Below are 21,415 nucleotides of genomic sequence, written 5' to 3' on the forward strand. Positions count from 1 at the left end.
CTAGAAGTGATTTTCTGAAGAGCCCAACCTGCAAGCTCAAGAAATTTCTTCTCCCACAAATGCCCAAAATTTTCGATTCCAAAAAACAACTCTCCCAAATATTTTTGAAAACCTAGGTTAAAAGGAAAATGTTTGACCAAAAATCCATTTTTTTGGTTAAAAATTATTTTTCAAACAATTTAATATCAAAATATTGCTTTTCTTCCCAAAATTGATTTTCTTAATTAAATTAAAACTATCATTTCTATTCAAAATGCCAATGAGGGTAAGATATTTCTATTTTCCAATTTCTAATTAACCTTTCTTTCAAAATATATACAAATGAATTAATTCACATTTAAAAATAACCATTTAACCAAACTTGCTACAAATATGAATTTAGCAATCTAATTATTGATTAATCACACAAAGGGGTCCTATTTAATTTTGTCCCTTTAATTTATGAATGCATAAACACACATTTAATCTAATTAAATACTTGGGATTTAATAATCAATTTTTACCACATCCACAACACACAACCCAAGAAAACCAAATAAATACACGACCCGCATACCCAACCAAAGGAGAAACTGATGGACAACTGATGACACTCACTTGAGCACGACTAGGATAAAATGTAGGGTCTTACGACTACCTAATCCAATTCCTTTGGACCAATAAGGTACACTCAAACTTGTGAAGCTAGGTGGAGACAAACCTCGTACCTATGCGGTATTGTACCTGCAATCTCCGACAACAATGAACCACACATGCATACATATATATTCAAAGAAAGTGTTAGCTCGAGGTTAATAACACAAATAAGAAGAAGAACTAATCTTACATAACGAAATCAATATTTATAGGTGCACACATTAAGCATAATACCTGACTATAAGATCACAACATGGTAAATCAACCATCCAAGAAGGCCACTTAAAAAGTCAACCAAGGTCAAACCAGGTTTAAAAAATCTGATTAGGGCAGGGGTACTACATAGCAGGATAACACGTCATCTATCATTTTCATTATCTTGTCATGTTTCCTCTTAGGCCATCTTACCCATGCGGGCTAGCGGGATGCACCCCTTACCTAGTTCTTTGTTTCCTTGCGAGCTCATCTTGCATTTTATTCAGTGTGGGATAGTGGGGGCCACAGTTTCCTTTTATTCTTTTAACCCCGAGCGAACCTTATTTCTCCCTTTTCAACATCGCGGGGTAGCAGGGGATGCCATATGCTTCGCCTTTGGTATTACCCTACAAGGCAGTTTCATTTCACATAACTTCATGTGGGATAGTGGGATGCGTCATTCGCTTTTCTTTTATGTAAACCTGTAGGGTTATCTTACACCTGTATAACATGTCGTGGGATGGCGGGATAACCTCATGCTTCTACCTTCTTGTTATCCCGCAAGGCAGTCTTCTACTAAGCTACTTGGCCACGAGATAGCGGGGGCACATAATCTATTGCATTATGCACATCCCCATCACAATTATCCTTAGCCCGCAGGGAATTCTGTCCCTATTCCATCTTGTTGCAGAATGGCGAGGTGACTAACCCATCGTGTTATTGACATCATCTACTACTATTCAACATTACCCTGTAGTGAATTTGTTTGAGGTCTTTCTTGGTGTAGGATGGCGGGGCAGCATAACCATCATGTTATTGATATACGTTATCACATAACCATCATGTTATGCACTTCACCGTCACAGTTTCACAATAGCCCTTTGGTCAATGCAAAGAGTTGAGTACAACATAGCACTAGCGATAACCTGCACGTTATGCACTTTGCCTGTAACATTTGTGTAACTAACACAACGTGTTATATAGAACTACAACTAATACTCCCTATAAATGCATGCAACTAACATGGCGTGTTATACACATCTGCAACAATACTTTTTCTAAGTCACAAGCTTGCATAAATGCATTTCCAACTCAATTTCTTGTGTCTACCTTGTCCATTTTCACGTCTCTATGACTCACTTCCTACTTTCCTTTTTTATCTCCTCATGTGACTAACATGGTGTGTTATATGATGTTGTAGCAACACTTTTTGTCTTGGTCAAACCTATTTACTCTATGCCTTCACAACTCTATAGCCTTGGTCCTCTAACCACCTGTAGGTCCAAAAGCAGACTTCATTGTCCTCTCTATCTTATTTGAGGCCATTTATTCCATGCAACCTCTATGCATGTACATTTAACATGCATAGCTCTGCTAACCTAATGTGCTACCAACCAATTTGATCTTCATCTGGGGCATTCATTATCCTGCATCTTATCCAATGGATGTTGTTGCATGTCTCTACATTCTAGTGAGTGTGGAGCTATAACATGCACATTTTCTGTTAGGCTGCACTTGTTCTCTATGGTACTTATCATTTTAGCATCTCTATCCAGTCTAATCTTCATTCTGGAACACATATGTATTGCAACTGTTGACATCAATGACAATATATTGCCAAAATCTTAATGGGATTTCTTGGGCTAATCCAAAATCCAAGAAGGTGAAGGTGGTGGAGTGGTCCAAGCCAAGGGAAGGATGGTATAAATTAACTTTGATGGGGCGTCAAAAGGTAACATAAGACCATCAGGACCTGGATTTGTGGCATGATATTTGGAGGGCGATATTGTAGCAATTGGAGCTTCAAAATTTGCAAAGGGAATGAATAATCAAGTTGAGGCTCAAGTGGATATTGAAGCACTGAAAATAGGGAAAAATTTGTTCTTCTCTGAAATATAGCTTGAAGGAGATTCCTTGAATATTATTAATGCAATAAAAAAGAGTGAAATACATGCTTAGAATTTGAATAAATATATAACTATTGACAACAATTTATTAGAAACTTTTAAGGAATTTGAAGTTGGGCACGTGATGAGATTAGGGAATGACATGGCGGACAGGCTATCTAAATGGGCAGTGACTCTTGATGATGGGCCGAAAAGTACAATGGAAGATTTTTTTGTAATCTTGAGCTCAATCTCTAAGTTGGAATAGTACGCCACAATTTTCAAAAGATATTAATGAAAGGGTGTGGTGCTGAGGTGATGTGACATTGGTAGCACTTGGTGCTCACAATTGAGGATGGGTGACGACTACATTTCAATATGGAGGCCACCTTTTCCTTGATTGCGTCAAGGTAATAATTAGCATTTTTGGGCAATGTCACTGAGAAAATAAAGAAAAATCTTTTCAAATTTGATAAAGATATTTTGTTTAGATCATGGAAATCCTTTTGGGTGAAGATTTTTTGATGACTAAACACAAGTACAAGACGAATATAGATATTATGTCAATTGTGGTGGTGTGGGGGTTATAGGTTGGATGAAAAGAAGATGTTGAATGGGTGTTGAAGGGTTGTATAGAAAATTATTGTTTGTATGGTTTTCATTCAATGTTGGAAAGGGAAATTTCTAGGGTAGGTTTTATGCTTGTGGAGGTGGCCAAGGGCACATATGAGGAGACTTCTAACAGTTGATGTCATTTAGTCACTAGGTGTAGGGGGCTAACAAGGATGAGCATCAGGCAGAAGCGTATATCGATTGGTATTTTTTGATTCATTACCTATGATCAATGGAACGAGAGTGAGCCAAAGGAAAGAGGAAGGCGTGACTAGAAGAAGAACCAAAAGCAAGATTCAAGTTGAAAAACTAGTGGGTTAATGGGCCTTTGAAAGCAACGAGGAAGAAATGAAAATAAAAACATTGTTTTTTTTGTTTAAAGCTTGTTTATGTAGTTACTTGATCATCTGTTATATGTTTCAAACTATTAAATTGTATAAATGGGTGTATAGGGTAGAATACTAGTAGGCGAGGGTAGGGTTTTGGTTGATGTTTTGTTAGACCATGGACATCATTTTGGAGCAAATTTTGGCAATGTTTCTTTGTGATGTGGGATAGATGATATTACAACTTATGTACTTTGTTTTAAATATCAATAAAATACATATAATTACTGACAAAAAAAATGATTAAATTTTTTTATAATTTTCAAAAAGTATTAAAACATAGAATGATTTCAAAAAGATATATTAAAAACTATAAATAATACATATAACAATTAGGTTTAATTTTTTAATAAAAATATTTATATTTAATTTGATTTAAACTAATTTTTTTGAGATAAAAAAGAATTATTAAAATTTTTATATCTATTTTTTTAAAAATTATTTACAATATTATAAATAATAAAAATGAAAAAACTATTTAAAATAGACATTTTGTTTTTTAAAATACAATGAAATCTAAAAAAACCTAAAAAAACTATCATTCCTAAAAATTTGCTCCTAGAACACAATTTTTTTTAAAACCAATCATAGTGTAGATAAATAATTTCTACAATATCTTAAATTAAAAAATATAAATCTCAACTTTACAAAAACCAAGTTTATTTTGAAAGCAAAAATAATAATCACTTTTAATTGGTGCAAACTAATTGATTGATTGGGCTTTAGTGAATACAATAGTATTGCCTAGGGCAAGTACTAAGAATAAAGTGAAAATAGGTATTTTTTAATGACTATATGGAAAATATTTAAATTTATGATTAAATATTTTTTTATTCAAAAGCAGCGATATCTAGGGTGTTGACCCTTTTATAGTCATTGACTATCCACAACACATTAATAACAAAAACCAGATGAAAGTTCAGTAAAAAAAACTAGAAACGAGTTCAACATAATGTTTTTTATTACAAAAGGAGTGAGAACTAGGGCACTGACCCTTTACATAGTAGAACTATTAATGATACCACAGTGCAAAAATAGTACTATAACAACATTAACAACAACTAACAACAAAAAGAGACCAAGTCTTAGAAAATAAAAAACAACAACAGAAAACACAAAAACAAACTACAGGGGTGCCTTTCACACCCCAATGGCACTATTCCATTCATTGGATAGGAACTTATACAGGTCCCTAGCCTCTTGCTTATCCTCCTTTGTGTTCACAATACGGTCCCTCAACGAGGGCGAGCGCCAAGCTATGTAAAACCTATAGATGAAATTTGTCAAGGCCCACAATTTGGGAATCCCAGACCCCCATCTTGCTATTTAGCCAATTGACATCGTCCATGATAGCCTGCAATTCAAGCACAAAGCCCAAGTTCTCAATCCTCTGTGTGATGTCCAACACGTCCGTGCACAACTTTTCGATTTGCTCTAGAGTAGGGACACCCTGGGGGTTCATAGTAGCCATGTCATCCATAGTCTTATCCATCACCTTGGCCACATCCTCACTAGGAGAACAGTCAATATCATTGCCTAGGCCCATAAGGGGAAGAGAGTTCATCACCTATTCCGCCATCTTTAAATCCAAGTCCAAGTTACCAGAGTCTAGGGCTTTGTTATCAGAATTTTCCTCACCCATGACACCCTCAGTACCCATGTTCATAGGGGCCCTATCCTTAAGATCAACAGAGTCCTAGGTTTGCATCTCAGAATTGCTTGTGCCAGCGGCACCAACAGTGATCAGAACCATGGGGTCCCTAGTCATATCCACATCCACAACATCCCCATTAGGGGGCCCCATAGTGGTATTAGGGTCCTCTCCCTCCTTGTCCTCAATGGGGTCCTCCTCCGAGTCAATATTTTCGATCACAAGGGTCTTCGTTTTGTGCAAGCTTTTGGAAGCCAATCTTGAGGATCTCCTTTTAACCTCAAAATTAGGGGAAGGATTGTCATTCTCAGCATCCTCAGAGGACGAATTATCATCAAATACAATACATTTGCGTTTAACAGGGGTTTTGCCTTTGCCTTTGGACAAGGAGCGGAAAACGCTGGGAGAGGCGGATAGAGTCAAACTGGGGGAGACCACAGATAAAGAAACAATAGAGGCATAAGTAGGCAGAGACATGGAGAAGTTGGTCGTATCAAATCCTTCATGAGGATATTGGAAAAATCTGGGGAAGGCTATAGATAGGGCGGCAAGCTGTTAAGGAGTAGGCATGGGGGGCTGAGAGAGCAAGAGGTTCCGGGGGGGGGGGGGGAGGGGGGCAAAGGGCCTCATGAAATTTGTACAACCTATAAATGAGGCTCTGGTGAAGGAGGTAGGGCACCTTATCTCCATGCTTGGGATCCATGGTGTCTATAACAGAGCTTTCAATGGAATGCAGTAAATAAAAGGGCAGACAGAGCAAATCATTATTGTGAAAATAATTCAGAAGGGGCAAATGATAGTAGTAAAATACCTTGTGCTTGCCCTCGAGAGTGAAGTACTTAATGATCATAAGGTAGATCATATTCCATAGGTGTTTAAGCTCCTCCCGAGCAAACCCACCCTAGAGTTTGATAGGTTCCTCATGGTTGTGGAAGAAGCATTTCAAACCTTCGCTATTGGCAACATGGCTGGTGCGCTTCTAGCGTCGATCGTCGAGGGCCAACTTCATAGCCTGGGCAATAGTTTCCTTAGAGACATCAAAAGAAATGTCACCCACTGAGACACACCTCCTAGACTAGGAGGAGGCAAAAGCAGTCGAGAGCTATTCATCGTGGCCCTGCAGACATTCCAAAAAATTGATAACCCCTCCTTCAACGCAGAAATTCCAGACCAGGGGGTCATTTTTTAAATCATCTGGATTATCTGGTTCATATCTAACTCTATCACCCCCCATATCCTCTGCCAACAGAGCTTCTTTAGTCATGAAAAAAAATTCGTAGAGACCCTTCGAGAAGCAAGCCGAGAAAAGACAATGGGAAGTGTGCGAGCCCGACGTCATTAAATGAGACATGAGGTTGGGCACATGGGAAAAATTGAAATCACTTTTAGAAAGGATTTCTTGGCTACGAGGCATGAAGATCCATCAAATATCGGTGGCAACCAACATGTTAGCAATCCAATCTTACCTCATCATGACGTTGTAAGCCTGAAGGAATTGCCAACAAAGCAGCACGTCCATCACCGCCAGCCTAGTCGAACGAGTCACCACCACATCGACATAGATCAAAGGGATATTCTCATGATTTGAATTATGAAAACAACACCTCTAAACGGGCCCAAGGGAAGAGAGGAGAGTAAGGAAAACACTTGGTAGCAACTCAATCATTGGTAGGAATTTTAGATTTGTCTTCTTGAAGAAGGAAGTTAACATGGTCTGGGAGGGAATTATGGCTCCTCCAACATCTCAAACCTGAAAGATTTAGGCCAATGGCCGCTAGGGCATCCTCCACTCTGTTGCCTTCCTTGCAGACATGCATAATTTTAAATGAATCAAGCCCAGAGATGAGCCTCAGGGTGTCCCTGATGGTTCCCTCAATGGTCTAATTAAGCCTATTCTGCCCTTTGACAACATCAATGATGAGCATGGAGTCACCCTCAATGTCCATAATCTTGATTCCCATGGTGAGGGTGAGACGAATTCCCTAGGCTAAGGCCATAGCTTCAGCCTGATTACAGGAATGCCCATCCAGGTTACGCACATAAGCAACAATAAGGGCCCCCCAAATGGTTTCTGATTACCCCTCCACTAGCAGCCAGACCCCCCCAGCCAGCCCCATCAAAATTGAGTTTGAAATGTGTAGCCAGATTGGACCAGACCATGCTTTGCCTTAGGAGTCTCTTAGAGTAGTCAACAAGAGAGAACGAGGGGGGGATGTTCCAACATCTAGCAATTTCCCAGTCCCAAGTAGAGGGGGGCTTGGAGGCTAGCCGAGTTTTAGAAATAGAGATATTCTCAAGAATCAACTTAAGGAATTGAGAGAACACAGTTTCCACAGAGGCCTCTTTGTCTCTGAATACCTTGCCATTCCTTTCCTTCTAGATACTCTAGCTCACATGAGGGAGGATTTGCTTCCACAGTCATTGGATAAGGGGGTTGGAAGAGGGGGCCTGAAACTCCTGGGACAAACTCAACAAATTGTCAATCCAACAGATATTGAGCTTGTTGTAGACCATCCCCCAGAGCTCTCGAGTAAAGGCATAGTGGAGGAAGAGATGAGCAGGACTTTCCTCATCATTTTTGTAGAGGATGCATCTATTAGGAAATTGGAATCCTTGCTTGACCAAATTGTCTTAGGTCAAAATTTTGTTGAGGAGAGCAGTCCACCAAAAGAAATTAACCTTGGGAATGAGTTGGGGATTCCAGACTGTGTCGACTTGAATTTGATCTTCAAAATACTACCTGCAACATATTAGTTTCACAAAATACAAAGGAATTGCTACAAGAAATCCAAAATCAATCAATGAAACTACATGAAATGAATATTAAAATAAAAACCATATTATTACCTTCATGATTTAAGTCTCATTATGTCCTAACTCCATTGTTCCTAGTTGCAGATGATTTGCTCTCAGACAAGCACTGGTAGCTTCCAAGTTGACATATGAAGAATAGATTGATAACTGATAGTTAACTAATACTATGATATGCAAAGCAAATGATTTAAAGCTAAATGAGAAATGCTAAACTATTAATTGCTTCTAGAGAAAAACTCACAGATGCATATGGTTTACTCAAATTGTTAACTTGAAGACTAACTCTTTCTCAACTCAAACTCCTACTTTTATAGACTTTTGAGAGGATAAGATGATGTGTCCTAGATCAACGGTCATGATCAGATCTGCAAATTTGGATGGTTGTGAGAAAAGGTGAAGGTTGAGAGAAAGGGGGAAGGAGAAGACAAGTGTCACTCATCTCACCTTGACTAGGTTGCTAACTGAGGGAATCTAGGGATGGTTGGAGAAGATTTAGGCATGAGAGGACAAGTGGACTCAAGTCCTTCCTAAGATGTAGGGATGGTGGAGAGAATATAGAAGAGGGTTAAGAAATATGTGTACATACACAATATTTCATTTATTTTGGACGTTGAAGATAAGTGGCTAATAAATGTTTTATTTATTTTAATTTTGTTGAATTAATTTAGCCACATGATGGATGAGTTGGCAAAGGAAAGATGAAGTGGAGATGGAAGACGAGTTGGAAATGAATTAAATAATTTAAGAAATCATTTAATATTTGAGACTATAGGATAGAATAATAATCATTAAATATTAGATATTTAATTGATTAGAGGAATAATTAAATATTAGATATTTACTTAAATGATTAGAGGAAAAGGATAAATGAATTAATTAATAAAATGTTTCAATTAAATTAATTAATAGAAAGACATGAAATGAATTAAATAAATTAATCTTTTCAAATTAACTATTTAATAGAAGAATAATTATTAAATAAATATTAAATATTTATTTAATCGCTCATAGCCATTTTTATGTAAATACATTTTGCCCCTCTTTGAAATGATGTTGAGACAACATTGTTTTGAAGATTAAATCAAGTCTCGTTAATGTGCCTGATGGAGATAAAAATATCGATTGTGTGCCCACTCGGGAGATTGACCATGAAATTGTTGAAAATTTTGGATAATCGATTGATCTCATGATAATTGAAAAGGTCCTTCAATTAGATTCATTTGTGAAAAATAAATAAAATTGCTCCACTTAAAAGCATTAATTACCCTTCCAAATGGTAAATATAAAATTAACCAAAGTTAATTTTAATCTCATTTGCATCCTTGTCAGCTTGTGGAGTGAAAAGAATTATCTTGGTGAGGTGGCAAAATGGTGATTTCATTCGAGAACCATCGATTTGAGCACATTTGACGATATCAGCGACCTCCTGACTATGGTTATCTGGTATGTACCTTATTCCAAGCTTGCTTTCAACTTGTCGTACTAATCTTCTTACTTTTCGACATGTTTTAAGTTGTTTTGAATTTTCCAATTTTTGACTATGCGTGTTAGCGCTTTTGCTTGTTTGCTTTGTGCTTTTGCTTAGTAGATTTCTGCTTTTGTTGTTAGCGCATTTGTTTGTTTGGTTATCGCTTTTGTTTTAGATGAATTTGTTTGATTTTGTTCATGTTAAAATTCATTCTGATGCGCAAATGTGATTGATAGGTATTCAATTGATGTCTTGATTGATAGAAATTTTAATAATGTTGATTTATAGGAGAAACAATTGATTTGATTTGATTGGTAGATTGATAGATTAGCTCTAAGTAACCGATTCAGTTTCTGATGAAGAGCATAGCAGAGTTTGATTGAACTCATTGATTGATAGAAAACTATGATTGATAGTTTTAGGTTGATTTGATAGCCTGATTTTCTTCATTGAAGAGATTTATTAATTGTTGATGTGATAGATTAGCGATCTCTTTGATTTGATAGATAGAGGATTGATGATTGATAGAGATCAAATTCTCTTGTTAAATAGGAGAAACTCGATGTTCTCCAGTGTTGGAGAAATTCTCGACTATGCACCACTTAGTACCAGAGCTAACACGGGCTGAGGTTAGACACATAGATGCCTGCGGATTATGCCATTTGTTATATATGTCTAATATTACCCATAATAGGGGATTGTTGACTGCCTTAGCATAGAGATGGCATAGCGAGCATAACACTTTCCACTTGCCCACTGGTGAGATTAGTGTGACACTCGAGGATGTCTACAGGATTCTCTACATCCCCGTGACTGGTGAGTTAGTCCAGTATGATTTTCAGGATTGTGGAGGGATAGAGGCTTGCAGAGCCGTATTTGGTGATGAGAGAATTTCCAGAGGAGAGATCCAATGGGAGGATATGATAATGTATTACAAGACTGTCCCAGTGATTCTTGCAGGTTTGATTGGCAGATTCATCTATCCAGACAAGAGATCTCGAGGTTTTGTTGTTGGTTGGGGTGAGATTCTTCAGAGCATGATGCAACATCATATTTGATATGCATGGGGTGTTTGCATGCTCTCTCGTTTGTATCATGATCTTCATCAGGTTGTTTTCGATGATAGTGCTAGTCTGTCTAAATGATACACACTTTTACATATCTAGTGTTGGGAGCACATTTCTATTACATGACCTATCCATCATAGATTTCATGGTGAGAGATAGCCATATGTCTATTTATATGCAGGTATCCTTACTCAGCATAAGCTGGGTAAGATGGAGTATTGGTATTGGGTTCTGGATTCACTAGATAGCATCATTTGGAGACCTTATATCGATTGTGAGCAATGGATGGATGATGCACAAACATTACCATATATTATGCAGAGTAGATATCTTATTGGTCGTACTCCATATATTATTGAGCAACAATTGGTTAGGCACATTTTGAGACAGTTCGGTATCATTCAGCACATGCCAGTGGTGTCACTATATATGCACGATGGTACAAGGATAGGTGAGATTGGGGACCATTGTTGTCTTTTGAGATAGCACACACAGAGTTTCTGGCTACTCCTAGGTTGGCTTATGAATTGAGATTACACATTCTAGATCCTGGTGTGACTATGGATTATGCTCAGTATATGCTTGCACACCCTTTTCCTCGGATTACTTATCCAGCAGACCCTCCTCCCAGCTCAGGAGATGAGGAGGATGATTCAAATGATTCTATCATTAGGAGACAAATACGAAGATGAGAGCTTAGAGCTACTCAGGAGGCCAGAGGTGATGGAGACGGGGGAGGAGATGGAGGCGAAGGCGGTAGGAGACCCGAATGAAGAGGAGGTCGATTGAGAGTTTGTGGAGGACCTTTTGGACTAGTTGGCAGGATTGGGAGACCACTTCCCATGGGTGGGAGAGATGCAGGATGAATTAGGAGGGACACTGGCAGGGCAAGTATGAGATCAGTGAGAGGATTACCCTCTACAGGAGGAGGCACGAGCATTGGACTAGATGGGGGTTGCAGGAGAGGCATTGATTTTGGTCAGATTCAGCCAGACCCTAGGGTTATTGCAGCTCATGGTGGAGAGGAGGAGGATTCAGATGATCATGTTCCTCTCATTAGATGATGGGTTCTAAGAGCTACTTGGGCTGAGATTCTAGTAGGCGGATAGGGAGGTGGAGATGAGGGGATTTAGGTTCATGTTCCTCAACATGATGTGCTAGAGAAGGATACCTTGGAGAGTCTCAGAGCACAGATAGATCACCTTAGAGCACAGGTGCAGACACTCATGATAGAGAGAGATAGGGTGGTTAGGAGACATCGGGATAATTAGGGTCTTCTTGATCACATTCAGCAGGTTGGATCTGGCACTCTCTTAGCTGATACCATCAGAGCACTATTTCAGGTCGGGAAGGAGACAACACATTGGCGATGATTATATGAGGATTTAGTTGCAGAGAGCCAGAGGGAAGGTAGCTATCAAACCACTGTGAGGATGGATACTAGCAGCGGTAGAGTCATGGGACCTCCTCAAAGGAGTGGTGATCGTGCAGGATAGGCATATGGAGGATCTTCTTGCCCACAACCACAGAGGCAGACATAGTCAAGTGGTAGTGGCACATGATAGCCTTGATTTGATTTATATTGATGAGGCACTTGTATTTTTTATTTGATATCATTGTATACTTGGACTTTTTATTGTTTTATGATGATCTATATGTAGACATGGACTCTATATGATGATCTTTGGTTTACTATGCATGTTACTCTATATGATGATGATCTGCATGCATTGATTTCATGGATGGTGTTATGATGATCTTTTCTTTTCTTTTATTTTCATGATGATGATGCTCTATATGATGATGCAATGATGATGAAATGAAAAATACTTTTTCTTTTTGATTTTGATGATCATGGTGGCAAATGAAAATGATCACAAGCTTAAATGATGTGCTTTACTTAAATGATGCAAATGCAATGATATATATGAGAATGCTTCTAATGATTTTGAAATAAAAATGATTGATATGAAATGTTTTTTTTAATTCTTATATGTAATGCTTATAATGATTATGAATCTAAGTGCAAAGATGCAACTAAATGATCTTAATGGATAAAAAGAACTACAATGATAATGATCCTAATGCAAATAAGAATGATGATATACTACATGATTTATGAAATGCACTTAATGGAATGCAAACTAATGCAATGATTTAAATGCAACTAAATGAATTGAATGATGATAATTTAAATGATTCTTAAAGATAAATGCACCTACAATGATCAAATGCAATTTTTGTTTTGTCCAAGTATACTCAATCTTTATTTATGACCGTTGATCTCTGAATGAAATGAAATGCTTATAATTCAATTGACAATGAATTCTTATAATGCAGATGAATTAATGAGCTAATCTAAAAATGATCTAACTAAAATGATACTTCCATTCTTCATATGTTGTCTTATAACAACGCTTGATTTCATCATTGAGCTTTAAAATGTTGTAAGAAAATACAAGCAACTTGACATAAAGATCCAAGCTGACCTGAGTATTTCTTACATGGATTTTGATATAGCAATTTTATACAAGCAACTTGATATAATGAATCAACTTAACCTGAGTATTTCTTGTAGAATAGACAAGGATTATCCCCTTTCATGCATGACTAGGAACACCCTCCTTGATCTTTTGCCCCATATCCTTAGACAAGTACATATCTTTATAAGAGATAAACCACAGACAACAATCAAAGAAAATAATCATGCCCCATCATAGCTTCTCTAGTCATGGACATCCTTGAGTCACATAGAGTACATGATTAGCAATACAATCAAGATATAAACACTGAATCTTGTATGTCATTCACATGTTCTTATGGTCATTAATTGATATAATCATCTTGATGAATGATCATTGATAATCCTTTATTACTTGTTGGTTGAATCTTTGTTTTCTGAGTTTCACAATTCAGTTGTTTATAAAAGGCCTTGATCTTCGTTGCTTTGTTGCTCGTTATCTATTTCAAAACCCTAAGTGTTTTTGGCTTTTCTAAGTTTTTTGAATGTTTTAGATTTTCAAAGATTCAAAAGATCACCTTAGCAAAAGGAATTAGGACTTTGCCCCCAGTGGAAACAAAAATTTATTATGGATGTATGAATTCATCAATATCCAAACCATGGCGGGATATAATGCAGATATGATTGATTTTGAGAAAATCTAAGATAGTGACTATGACAAGTATGTCAAAGATTGATAACTGTTGGTAAGTTGCATATTTCTTGCTAATGGTTTAAAGAAATGAATGCAAAAGATGAAATGGATAGGCTAAGATAGATGGAAGCAATATATGCAACAGGATGGAGTGGATAGGTGCACAAAGCAATCTCATAGATGGAAGAACTCACTTTTTAGATAGCACCTATTTACTAGGTTTTCACAGTCTAAATTTATTGCATTTTTTAATTTTTTTAAAAATTGTTTTATGGTTTTTAGAGATTTTCTGCTTTACTAATTTTTACTGATTTCTTCAGGACTTTATATGCTTTTTATTGATTTTTTCTAGGACTTTATATCTCAAGCATAGAATTTATTGAGATGGATGGAATTGATAGGTTCATAAAACCAATCACCTTTAGGAGTAGATAACTTGTATGCTCTTGAGCCATATGTTGCTACTATGATAAAAGGACCTAACCAATTTGGTTCAAATTTACCCTTCTTTTCTTAGTCTTGCTGATTTCTTGGATACTCCCTTAGAACTATATCTCCAGTCTGAAAAATGTGTGGCTTGACTCTATGATTATAACTTCTTGTCATTCTCTATTGATATGCCTTCAAATGATCTGTTGCATTTGGGGACGTTCCTGAATCAGCTCAAGTTCTTGAAGTCTAGAGACTCGTTCTTCTTCTTCTGGTATAAGACCTTTCAAGGAAACTCGTAGAGAAGGTATCTCTACTTATATTGGTAATATGGCTTATGATCCATAAACTAAGAAATATGGAGTTGCCTTTGTTGGTGTGCGGATGCTGGTTCAGTATGCCCATAGAGCAGGATTTAGCTGAATGTGCTAGTCTTTTCCAGCTTCATTGACTGTTTTCTTCAAGATTTTCAAGATAGTCTTGTTTGATGCCTCAACTTGACCATTTCTTTGTGGATAATATGGTGTAGAAAACCTATGTTGGATATGGAATCGCTCACATAGTTCCTTCACATCTTGATTCTTAAATGGTCATCCAATATCAATGATAATGGGCATAGGAACTCCATAGCGATAGATTATATAATTTAAGATGAATGATGATATTTGTTTTCCTATCACCTTTGTCAAAAGTACTGCTTCAATCCATTTAGTGAAATATTCAGTAGCAGTCAGAATAAACTTATGTCCATTAGAGGATGAAGGATTTATCTTACCTACCAAATCAAGGCCCCATTGAGAAAATGACCATGATCCTGCCATAGGATGCAATTCTTGTGTTGGTGCGTGGATGCGATTCCCATGGATCTGGCATTGTTTGCATTTCGTGGCATATCTGAATGAATCTCTCTCCATAGTAGGCCAATAGTAACCCATACGAAGAAGTTTCTTAGCCAATGCTAATCCACTTAGGTGTGTGCCACAAATACCTGTGTGAACTTCATTAAGAACTTTCTCAGATTCCTCTTGTTCGAGACATCTTAATAATGTGCTACCTAGACCTTGCCTATATAAGGTATTAGCAATAATAGTATAACAAGATGATTGACGGATAAAATTTCTTCTCTGATTGTGGGATAGGTCAGGAGGAAGGTATTCTCTTTTAAGTATTGATAAGTTTGGCTGTATAAGGATTGACTAGTTCCAGATATATATCAAATCATATAGGTATGTTGGGATTGAATGGTAGGGGTTAAGATATCTTCCACCAAGAATTCATAATATTGTTGATTCTCTTGATTCTGCAAGAGAGATGCTATTGTAGCCATTGCATTTGCTGCTTTATTCTCATTTCTTAGGATTTGAGTGAATGATACTTCTTCAAAGTGTTCTTTAAACTCTTCTACCAACTGTTTGTAGGGCATGAGCTTGTCATCCTTAGTTTGATAATCATCATTTATTTGGTTGATGATAAGCTGTGAATCACCATAGACATGTGATTCCTTGATATTACATTCAATAGCCATTTTGAGCCCAAAAGTCAATGCTTCATATTCTATAATATTATTTGTACATGGAAACCATAGTCTATATGATTTTGGAATTGTGTGTCCCTAAGGTGTGATGAACAAAATTCTTGCGCCTGATCCATATTGTGTATAAGAACCATCAAAGTACAACTCCCAAAATTTTATAGTTATTGTCAGAATGTCTGCATCAGGAAATTCAATGTGCAATGGTATGTCATCTTGTAAAGGTGCTTCAGCTAATTGATCAACAATGACCTGTCCTTTGATAGATTTTTGATCAACATATTCTATATCAAACTCACTTAGTACCATAACCCATTTTGCCAGTCTTCCTATCAAAGTTGACTTGTTCAACAAATACTTTAGTAGGTGTATCTTTGCTATCAGTTTCACAAAACGAGTCAGCATATAATGTCATAGTTTATGAGTTGCAAATACAACTGCTAGGCATGTCTTCTCTACTAATGTATAATTCAATTCATAGCCGACAAGTGTTCTAGTGATGTAATAGACTTCTCTTTCTTTACCTTCTTCATCATGTTGTGCTAAAAGAGATCCTAACGATACATTTTTCACTGAGATATAAAGTAACAATGATTTCCCTTTGATTGGTGATACAAGTACTGGAGGATTCATGAGATATTCTTTGATTTGCATAAAAGCCTCTTTGCACTTCTGATCCCATTTGAATGGAACATTCTTATGTAAAATATGAGTGAATGGATGACATCTATCTGCTAATTGAGAGACAAATCTTCTGACTGATTGCAATCTTCCTTGTAAAGAACACAATTGACTTATGTTCCTAGGTGACTCCATTTTCATGATAGCTTTGACCTTTTATGGATCTACTTCAATTCCATGAGCTAATATATACCCAAGAAGTTTTCCAGAGGTTACTCCAAATGCACATTTCTTTGAATTTAATCTTAACTAATATCTTTCAATCCTATCAAAGATCTTGCCCAAGATGTTCAAATTTTCTTTTCTTGTATGAGATTTTGCAAGTATATCATCTACATAATCTTCCATACATGTATGCATCATATCATGAAAAACTATTGTCATAGCTCTTTGATAAGTTGCTCCTACATTCTTAAGCCCAAATGACATAACATTCCAGTAGTAAGTACCCCATGCACAGGTGAATGTTGTCTTTTCTTAATCTTCAGGGGCAATTCTTATTTGATTGTATCCTGAGAATCCATCCATCAATGAAAACATCTCATGTCTTGCTAATAAGTCCATAATTATATCAATGTTGGGTAGTGGGAAATCATCTTTGGGACATGCCTTATTCAAATCTCTGAAATCGATGCAGACTCTTATGCTTTTATCTGGCTTTGACACTGACATAATGCTTGAAACCCATTCTGGATAGGCAAAAGGTCTTATGAAACCCACATCCAATAATTTCTTTAGCTCAGCGTTTACAAGGAGAGTGATGTGTGGATGCATCTTAGATTTTTTTTAACTAGTTTTGCTTTTATATCTACATTGAGATGATACATGATAAGATTTGGATTAAGTCCTGACATGTCTGTGTAGGACCAAGCAAAATTTATCTGTCTTTGTCTGAATAATTCTATGTATTCTTTCCTCTCTTCATTTGATAATGATGCAGTGGGATGAAGTATCTTGGGATCCTTTGGTGTGCCAATATTTATTGTTTTTGTTGGTTCTATTAGAATAGCAGATCTCTCCTGAAAATATGCAAGGAGGATGCCAAATTTTCCATCTTCTGGTGCCTCAAAGAGGTTTTCACTATCAGATACGTCCTTTATTTTTCCTCTTGATTGATCTAGTGTTGCCATGATATGGTTTTCAACATTAGGTCTTTTTCCTTGTTTTATTTCAATTTTGCGACTGGAAAGTTTGGCATTCTCCTGACTGAAAGAAACGTTACTTGATTCCATGATGGAAGATATATTAGGTGTTATGGGTTCAACAACATTAAGATACACAACTAAGTCACGGTCATTGGAAAAGACATCCAATTTAGGGTTTTCTAGGTTATCCCAATCAATTAGTTCTAGATGAAGAAGGGGTAAGTCATAGTGATCGTCATTATTAGGTGCTTCAAGGTTCATGACATAATAGTCATAATTTGGCATAGAGTAGGTAATATCATAGATAGAAAAATCTTGAGGATAGTCTCTCCCAAGTCTTCTCCAATCAGTTCTAACAAAATCAGTATTGGTATTTTGTAGTTCACACTCGAGTGACTCTTCATTTGACGTTTGTCCCTCAAACAAATGGATTATATCAACACACACATCTTTAACACTACAAGTTCCTTCTTGATTAATTTCAATAGATTCATTTGTATTTTGAAGTTGACATACTTGTGCACATGATATAGATGATTCTTTTTCTATCTTCTATCTTCTCTCGAACTCAGCTTCTTCTAGACTAATAGTCAATCCTGCTTGATTGTCTATTAGTTCTTCCATGGTTCTTCCATACCTTATTACATCTTTCTCATCATTTGATAGAAATATGATATTTCCTGATGCTTGATCAATAACTGTTTGTGTTTCTTGTGGCATTACTTCTTGTTCTTTTTCATCCTCTTTCTTTTGTTATCTTGTATATGCCTCTTTTCTCTAGATTCTAAGTTCTTCTTGTCTTCTTTCTAACTCCATCCTTTGTTTTGTAAAAGACAAGTCTTCATTTGTGATAGCTTCTTGCTCTTCATTCTTTTCTTCACTTAATACACTGGATGATACATTTGGACCCCATTCATAGTCATTTGAATCTGTCTCTAAACCATTGTCTAGGATTACACTACTATACCATACAAGAATATTGTATGGTGCAAATAGTTCTCTGATTTTAGCCATCTCATCTTTTACTACTTCTGGAATATCTTGCTCAGATTTAGCACTTGCTCATATTCCTTGAACTTGTGTACAAGATTCTTCTTCTCTTTTGATTGCAAGTTCTTCCTGTTGTTTCTCATATTCTTATTGTTTTTTCTTATTGGCTATTATTTATGCTGCTTGGTGTAGCTTTTCTTGCCATGGTTCTTCTTTAGGGACTGCTTTCTTTCTCCACTTTGGCTGTTGATAATTATGTTTCTTTTGATTTAATTTTGGATATCCAAGTCTGGATTTATCTTCTTTAGATTGCGAGTGAGGACAAATAGGTTTTGAAATACCTTGTTGTCACTTTCCAATTGGTCATTTTCCTTCATATCCCATTTTTTACATGATCTTATAACCATTGCCATATTTCTCTATGGGAATATTGACTTCTATAGATGTTGCTATAGTTTCATTTTCATCTTTGTACAACCAACCAAGAATGTCCTTGTCTTCAGTTTCTTTTGCAAGTGTTCCAGCTCTAACAAATGCTCCATTAAACATTTCTTTTGATTTTTTTGAGATCCATGGCTAAACATTTGTAGGCTTTCCATATGATTTAGGTGAAAGTGGCAAATTATGCAAAGAATATTTTCCCATTCCTTCATCATTTAATTTGAGCTTTTTCTCGAAGGTTTCCCATAATTTTTCTTGAATTTCTTTGGTAGGATATACTGATTCTCTGTTATGTGGAACTCTTGTATCTTGTGTTGGCTTTAGATTATTGCAATATTGGCTAGAGTATGCAATTATAGTGACCTCTTGTCCCTCATGAGGAAAATTTACACATTGGTGATATGTAGAAGGAATTGCTTGCATGTTGTGAATCCATGGTCTTCCCAAAAGAATGTTTTAAGAGAGATTCAAATCTAAAACCTGGCATAATCTATTCCTTTCCACATGTCCTATTTTGATTGGGAACACCACAGTTCCTTTAGAAGAATGTTCTTCTTCATCATAAGCCTTAATGGTTATTTTCTTCATTGGATCTATTTTATTTTATGAATATCGCAAAGCCTTTATTAAACTTCATGCACAAATGTTTAAGCCAACTCCACCATCTATGAGTACGCGTTTTGACATGAGTTGTGAATGGTGACTTCAACATGTAAGGGAGCATTGTGAGGATGTTGCAAGGATGCGTCATCATTTTCAGAAAATGATAAGCAATGAGGGGCTATAAGGTGTCCCACCATGTTTTGGAACTAATCTACATCCAGGTCTTTTGAAACTGTTGTTTCTGTTAGAGCTTTTTCCAAAATTTCCTTATGCATAGGTGAAACTTTAAGAAGCTCTAAAAATGATATTTGAGTCGGTATTCTTTGCAATTGTTCCACTAAGTTATATTGTTGTGAAGTGGATGTTGATTCATTTGTTATACCTAAAAATGTGACCTTCCTTTGCTTCTCGTAATGACATTGATTGGTTCTGAAGGTGTGTTATCTTTAATGATGATGACATTTACCATATCATCATATGTATAAGTGTAGTTCACTTTGGCTTTGCCTTTGTCATCTTTTGATTTAGATTGTTCACCTTTTTCATAGTTTGGAAGCAAATTTTTAAAGGCTAGATGTGATTCATTTGTCTTATGACTATCCACTATGATAGTTCCATTATCGATTAAATCTTGGATAAGGTGTTTCAATCTTTGACAATCATTAGTTTGGTGTCCTTTATTTTGATGGTAATTGCAAAAATGATTATCGTTCCACCAATTAGGTTTGACTTGTTGTTCATAACTTCTTGCTTTTGTAAAATAATCAGTTTATTCTCAAGAAGAGTTTTCAAAGCTGATTCCAAGGGTTCTCTAATGTTTGTGAATTTCCTGTGACGATTGGAGAAGAAAGACTTAGATTTATTATTTTCTTGATTGTTATTGTTTAGGATTTGACTTGATAGATTAAAGATTGGTTGTTGTTTTGTAGCATTATTTTCATCATTTCCTCCATTGATGACATTCCTATTCTTTGACCAGAATTTGGGTTTGTCATTGTTATTGTTGTTGTTGTTGTTGTGGTTGTTGTTGTAGGAATTATTGTAAAGTTTTAGCTCTCCTTTCTTTACCATCGTGTCTTCGATTTTTAGACCATTCTTAATCATCTTGGTGAAATAAAGAGGACATTGCATTTTTAGATGATAACTCATTTCACTGATAAGATTATCAATGAATATGTCCATTTTTTTCTTGATCAGGTACATCTGTTGGATACCTATTAAACATTTGTTTCCATCATTGTAAGACGATCATGAAAGATTCACCATTCTTTTGCTTAATATTGCATAAATCTAGCATTGTTATCTCATTTCTTACATTGTAGGAGTATTGTGAAATAAACCTATTCACGAGTTCTTCAAAAGATTTGATTCCATATGGTAATCTTGAGAACCATTCCATTGATTGTCCATTTAAACTCCAAGGGAATAAACACATAAGGTAAGTTTCATTGTGTGCAAATTCCATACTCATAATACAAAATTCCCTAATGTGATCTTGAGGATCATATTTCCCATCGTATTTATCATATTTAGGGATTTCTCAATGTTGTGGAAATGGTATCATATTTAAACTTTTGTCAAAAGGATATGGGTAGATATATTCCAATGAATACTTCTTGGAACTTGTTCCATTATGCATATCTTGTATTTGTTGTTGTAGAATTTGCATTGTTGAGTGAGATTTAACAAAGGATTATCCATACAGTTTCTCCTTGTCTCTTCATA

This window comes from Cryptomeria japonica, chromosome 5, assembly GCF_030272615.1.
Source record: "Cryptomeria japonica chromosome 5, Sugi_1.0, whole genome shotgun sequence".
NCBI lineage: Eukaryota > Viridiplantae > Streptophyta > Pinopsida > Cupressales > Cupressaceae > Cryptomeria > Cryptomeria japonica.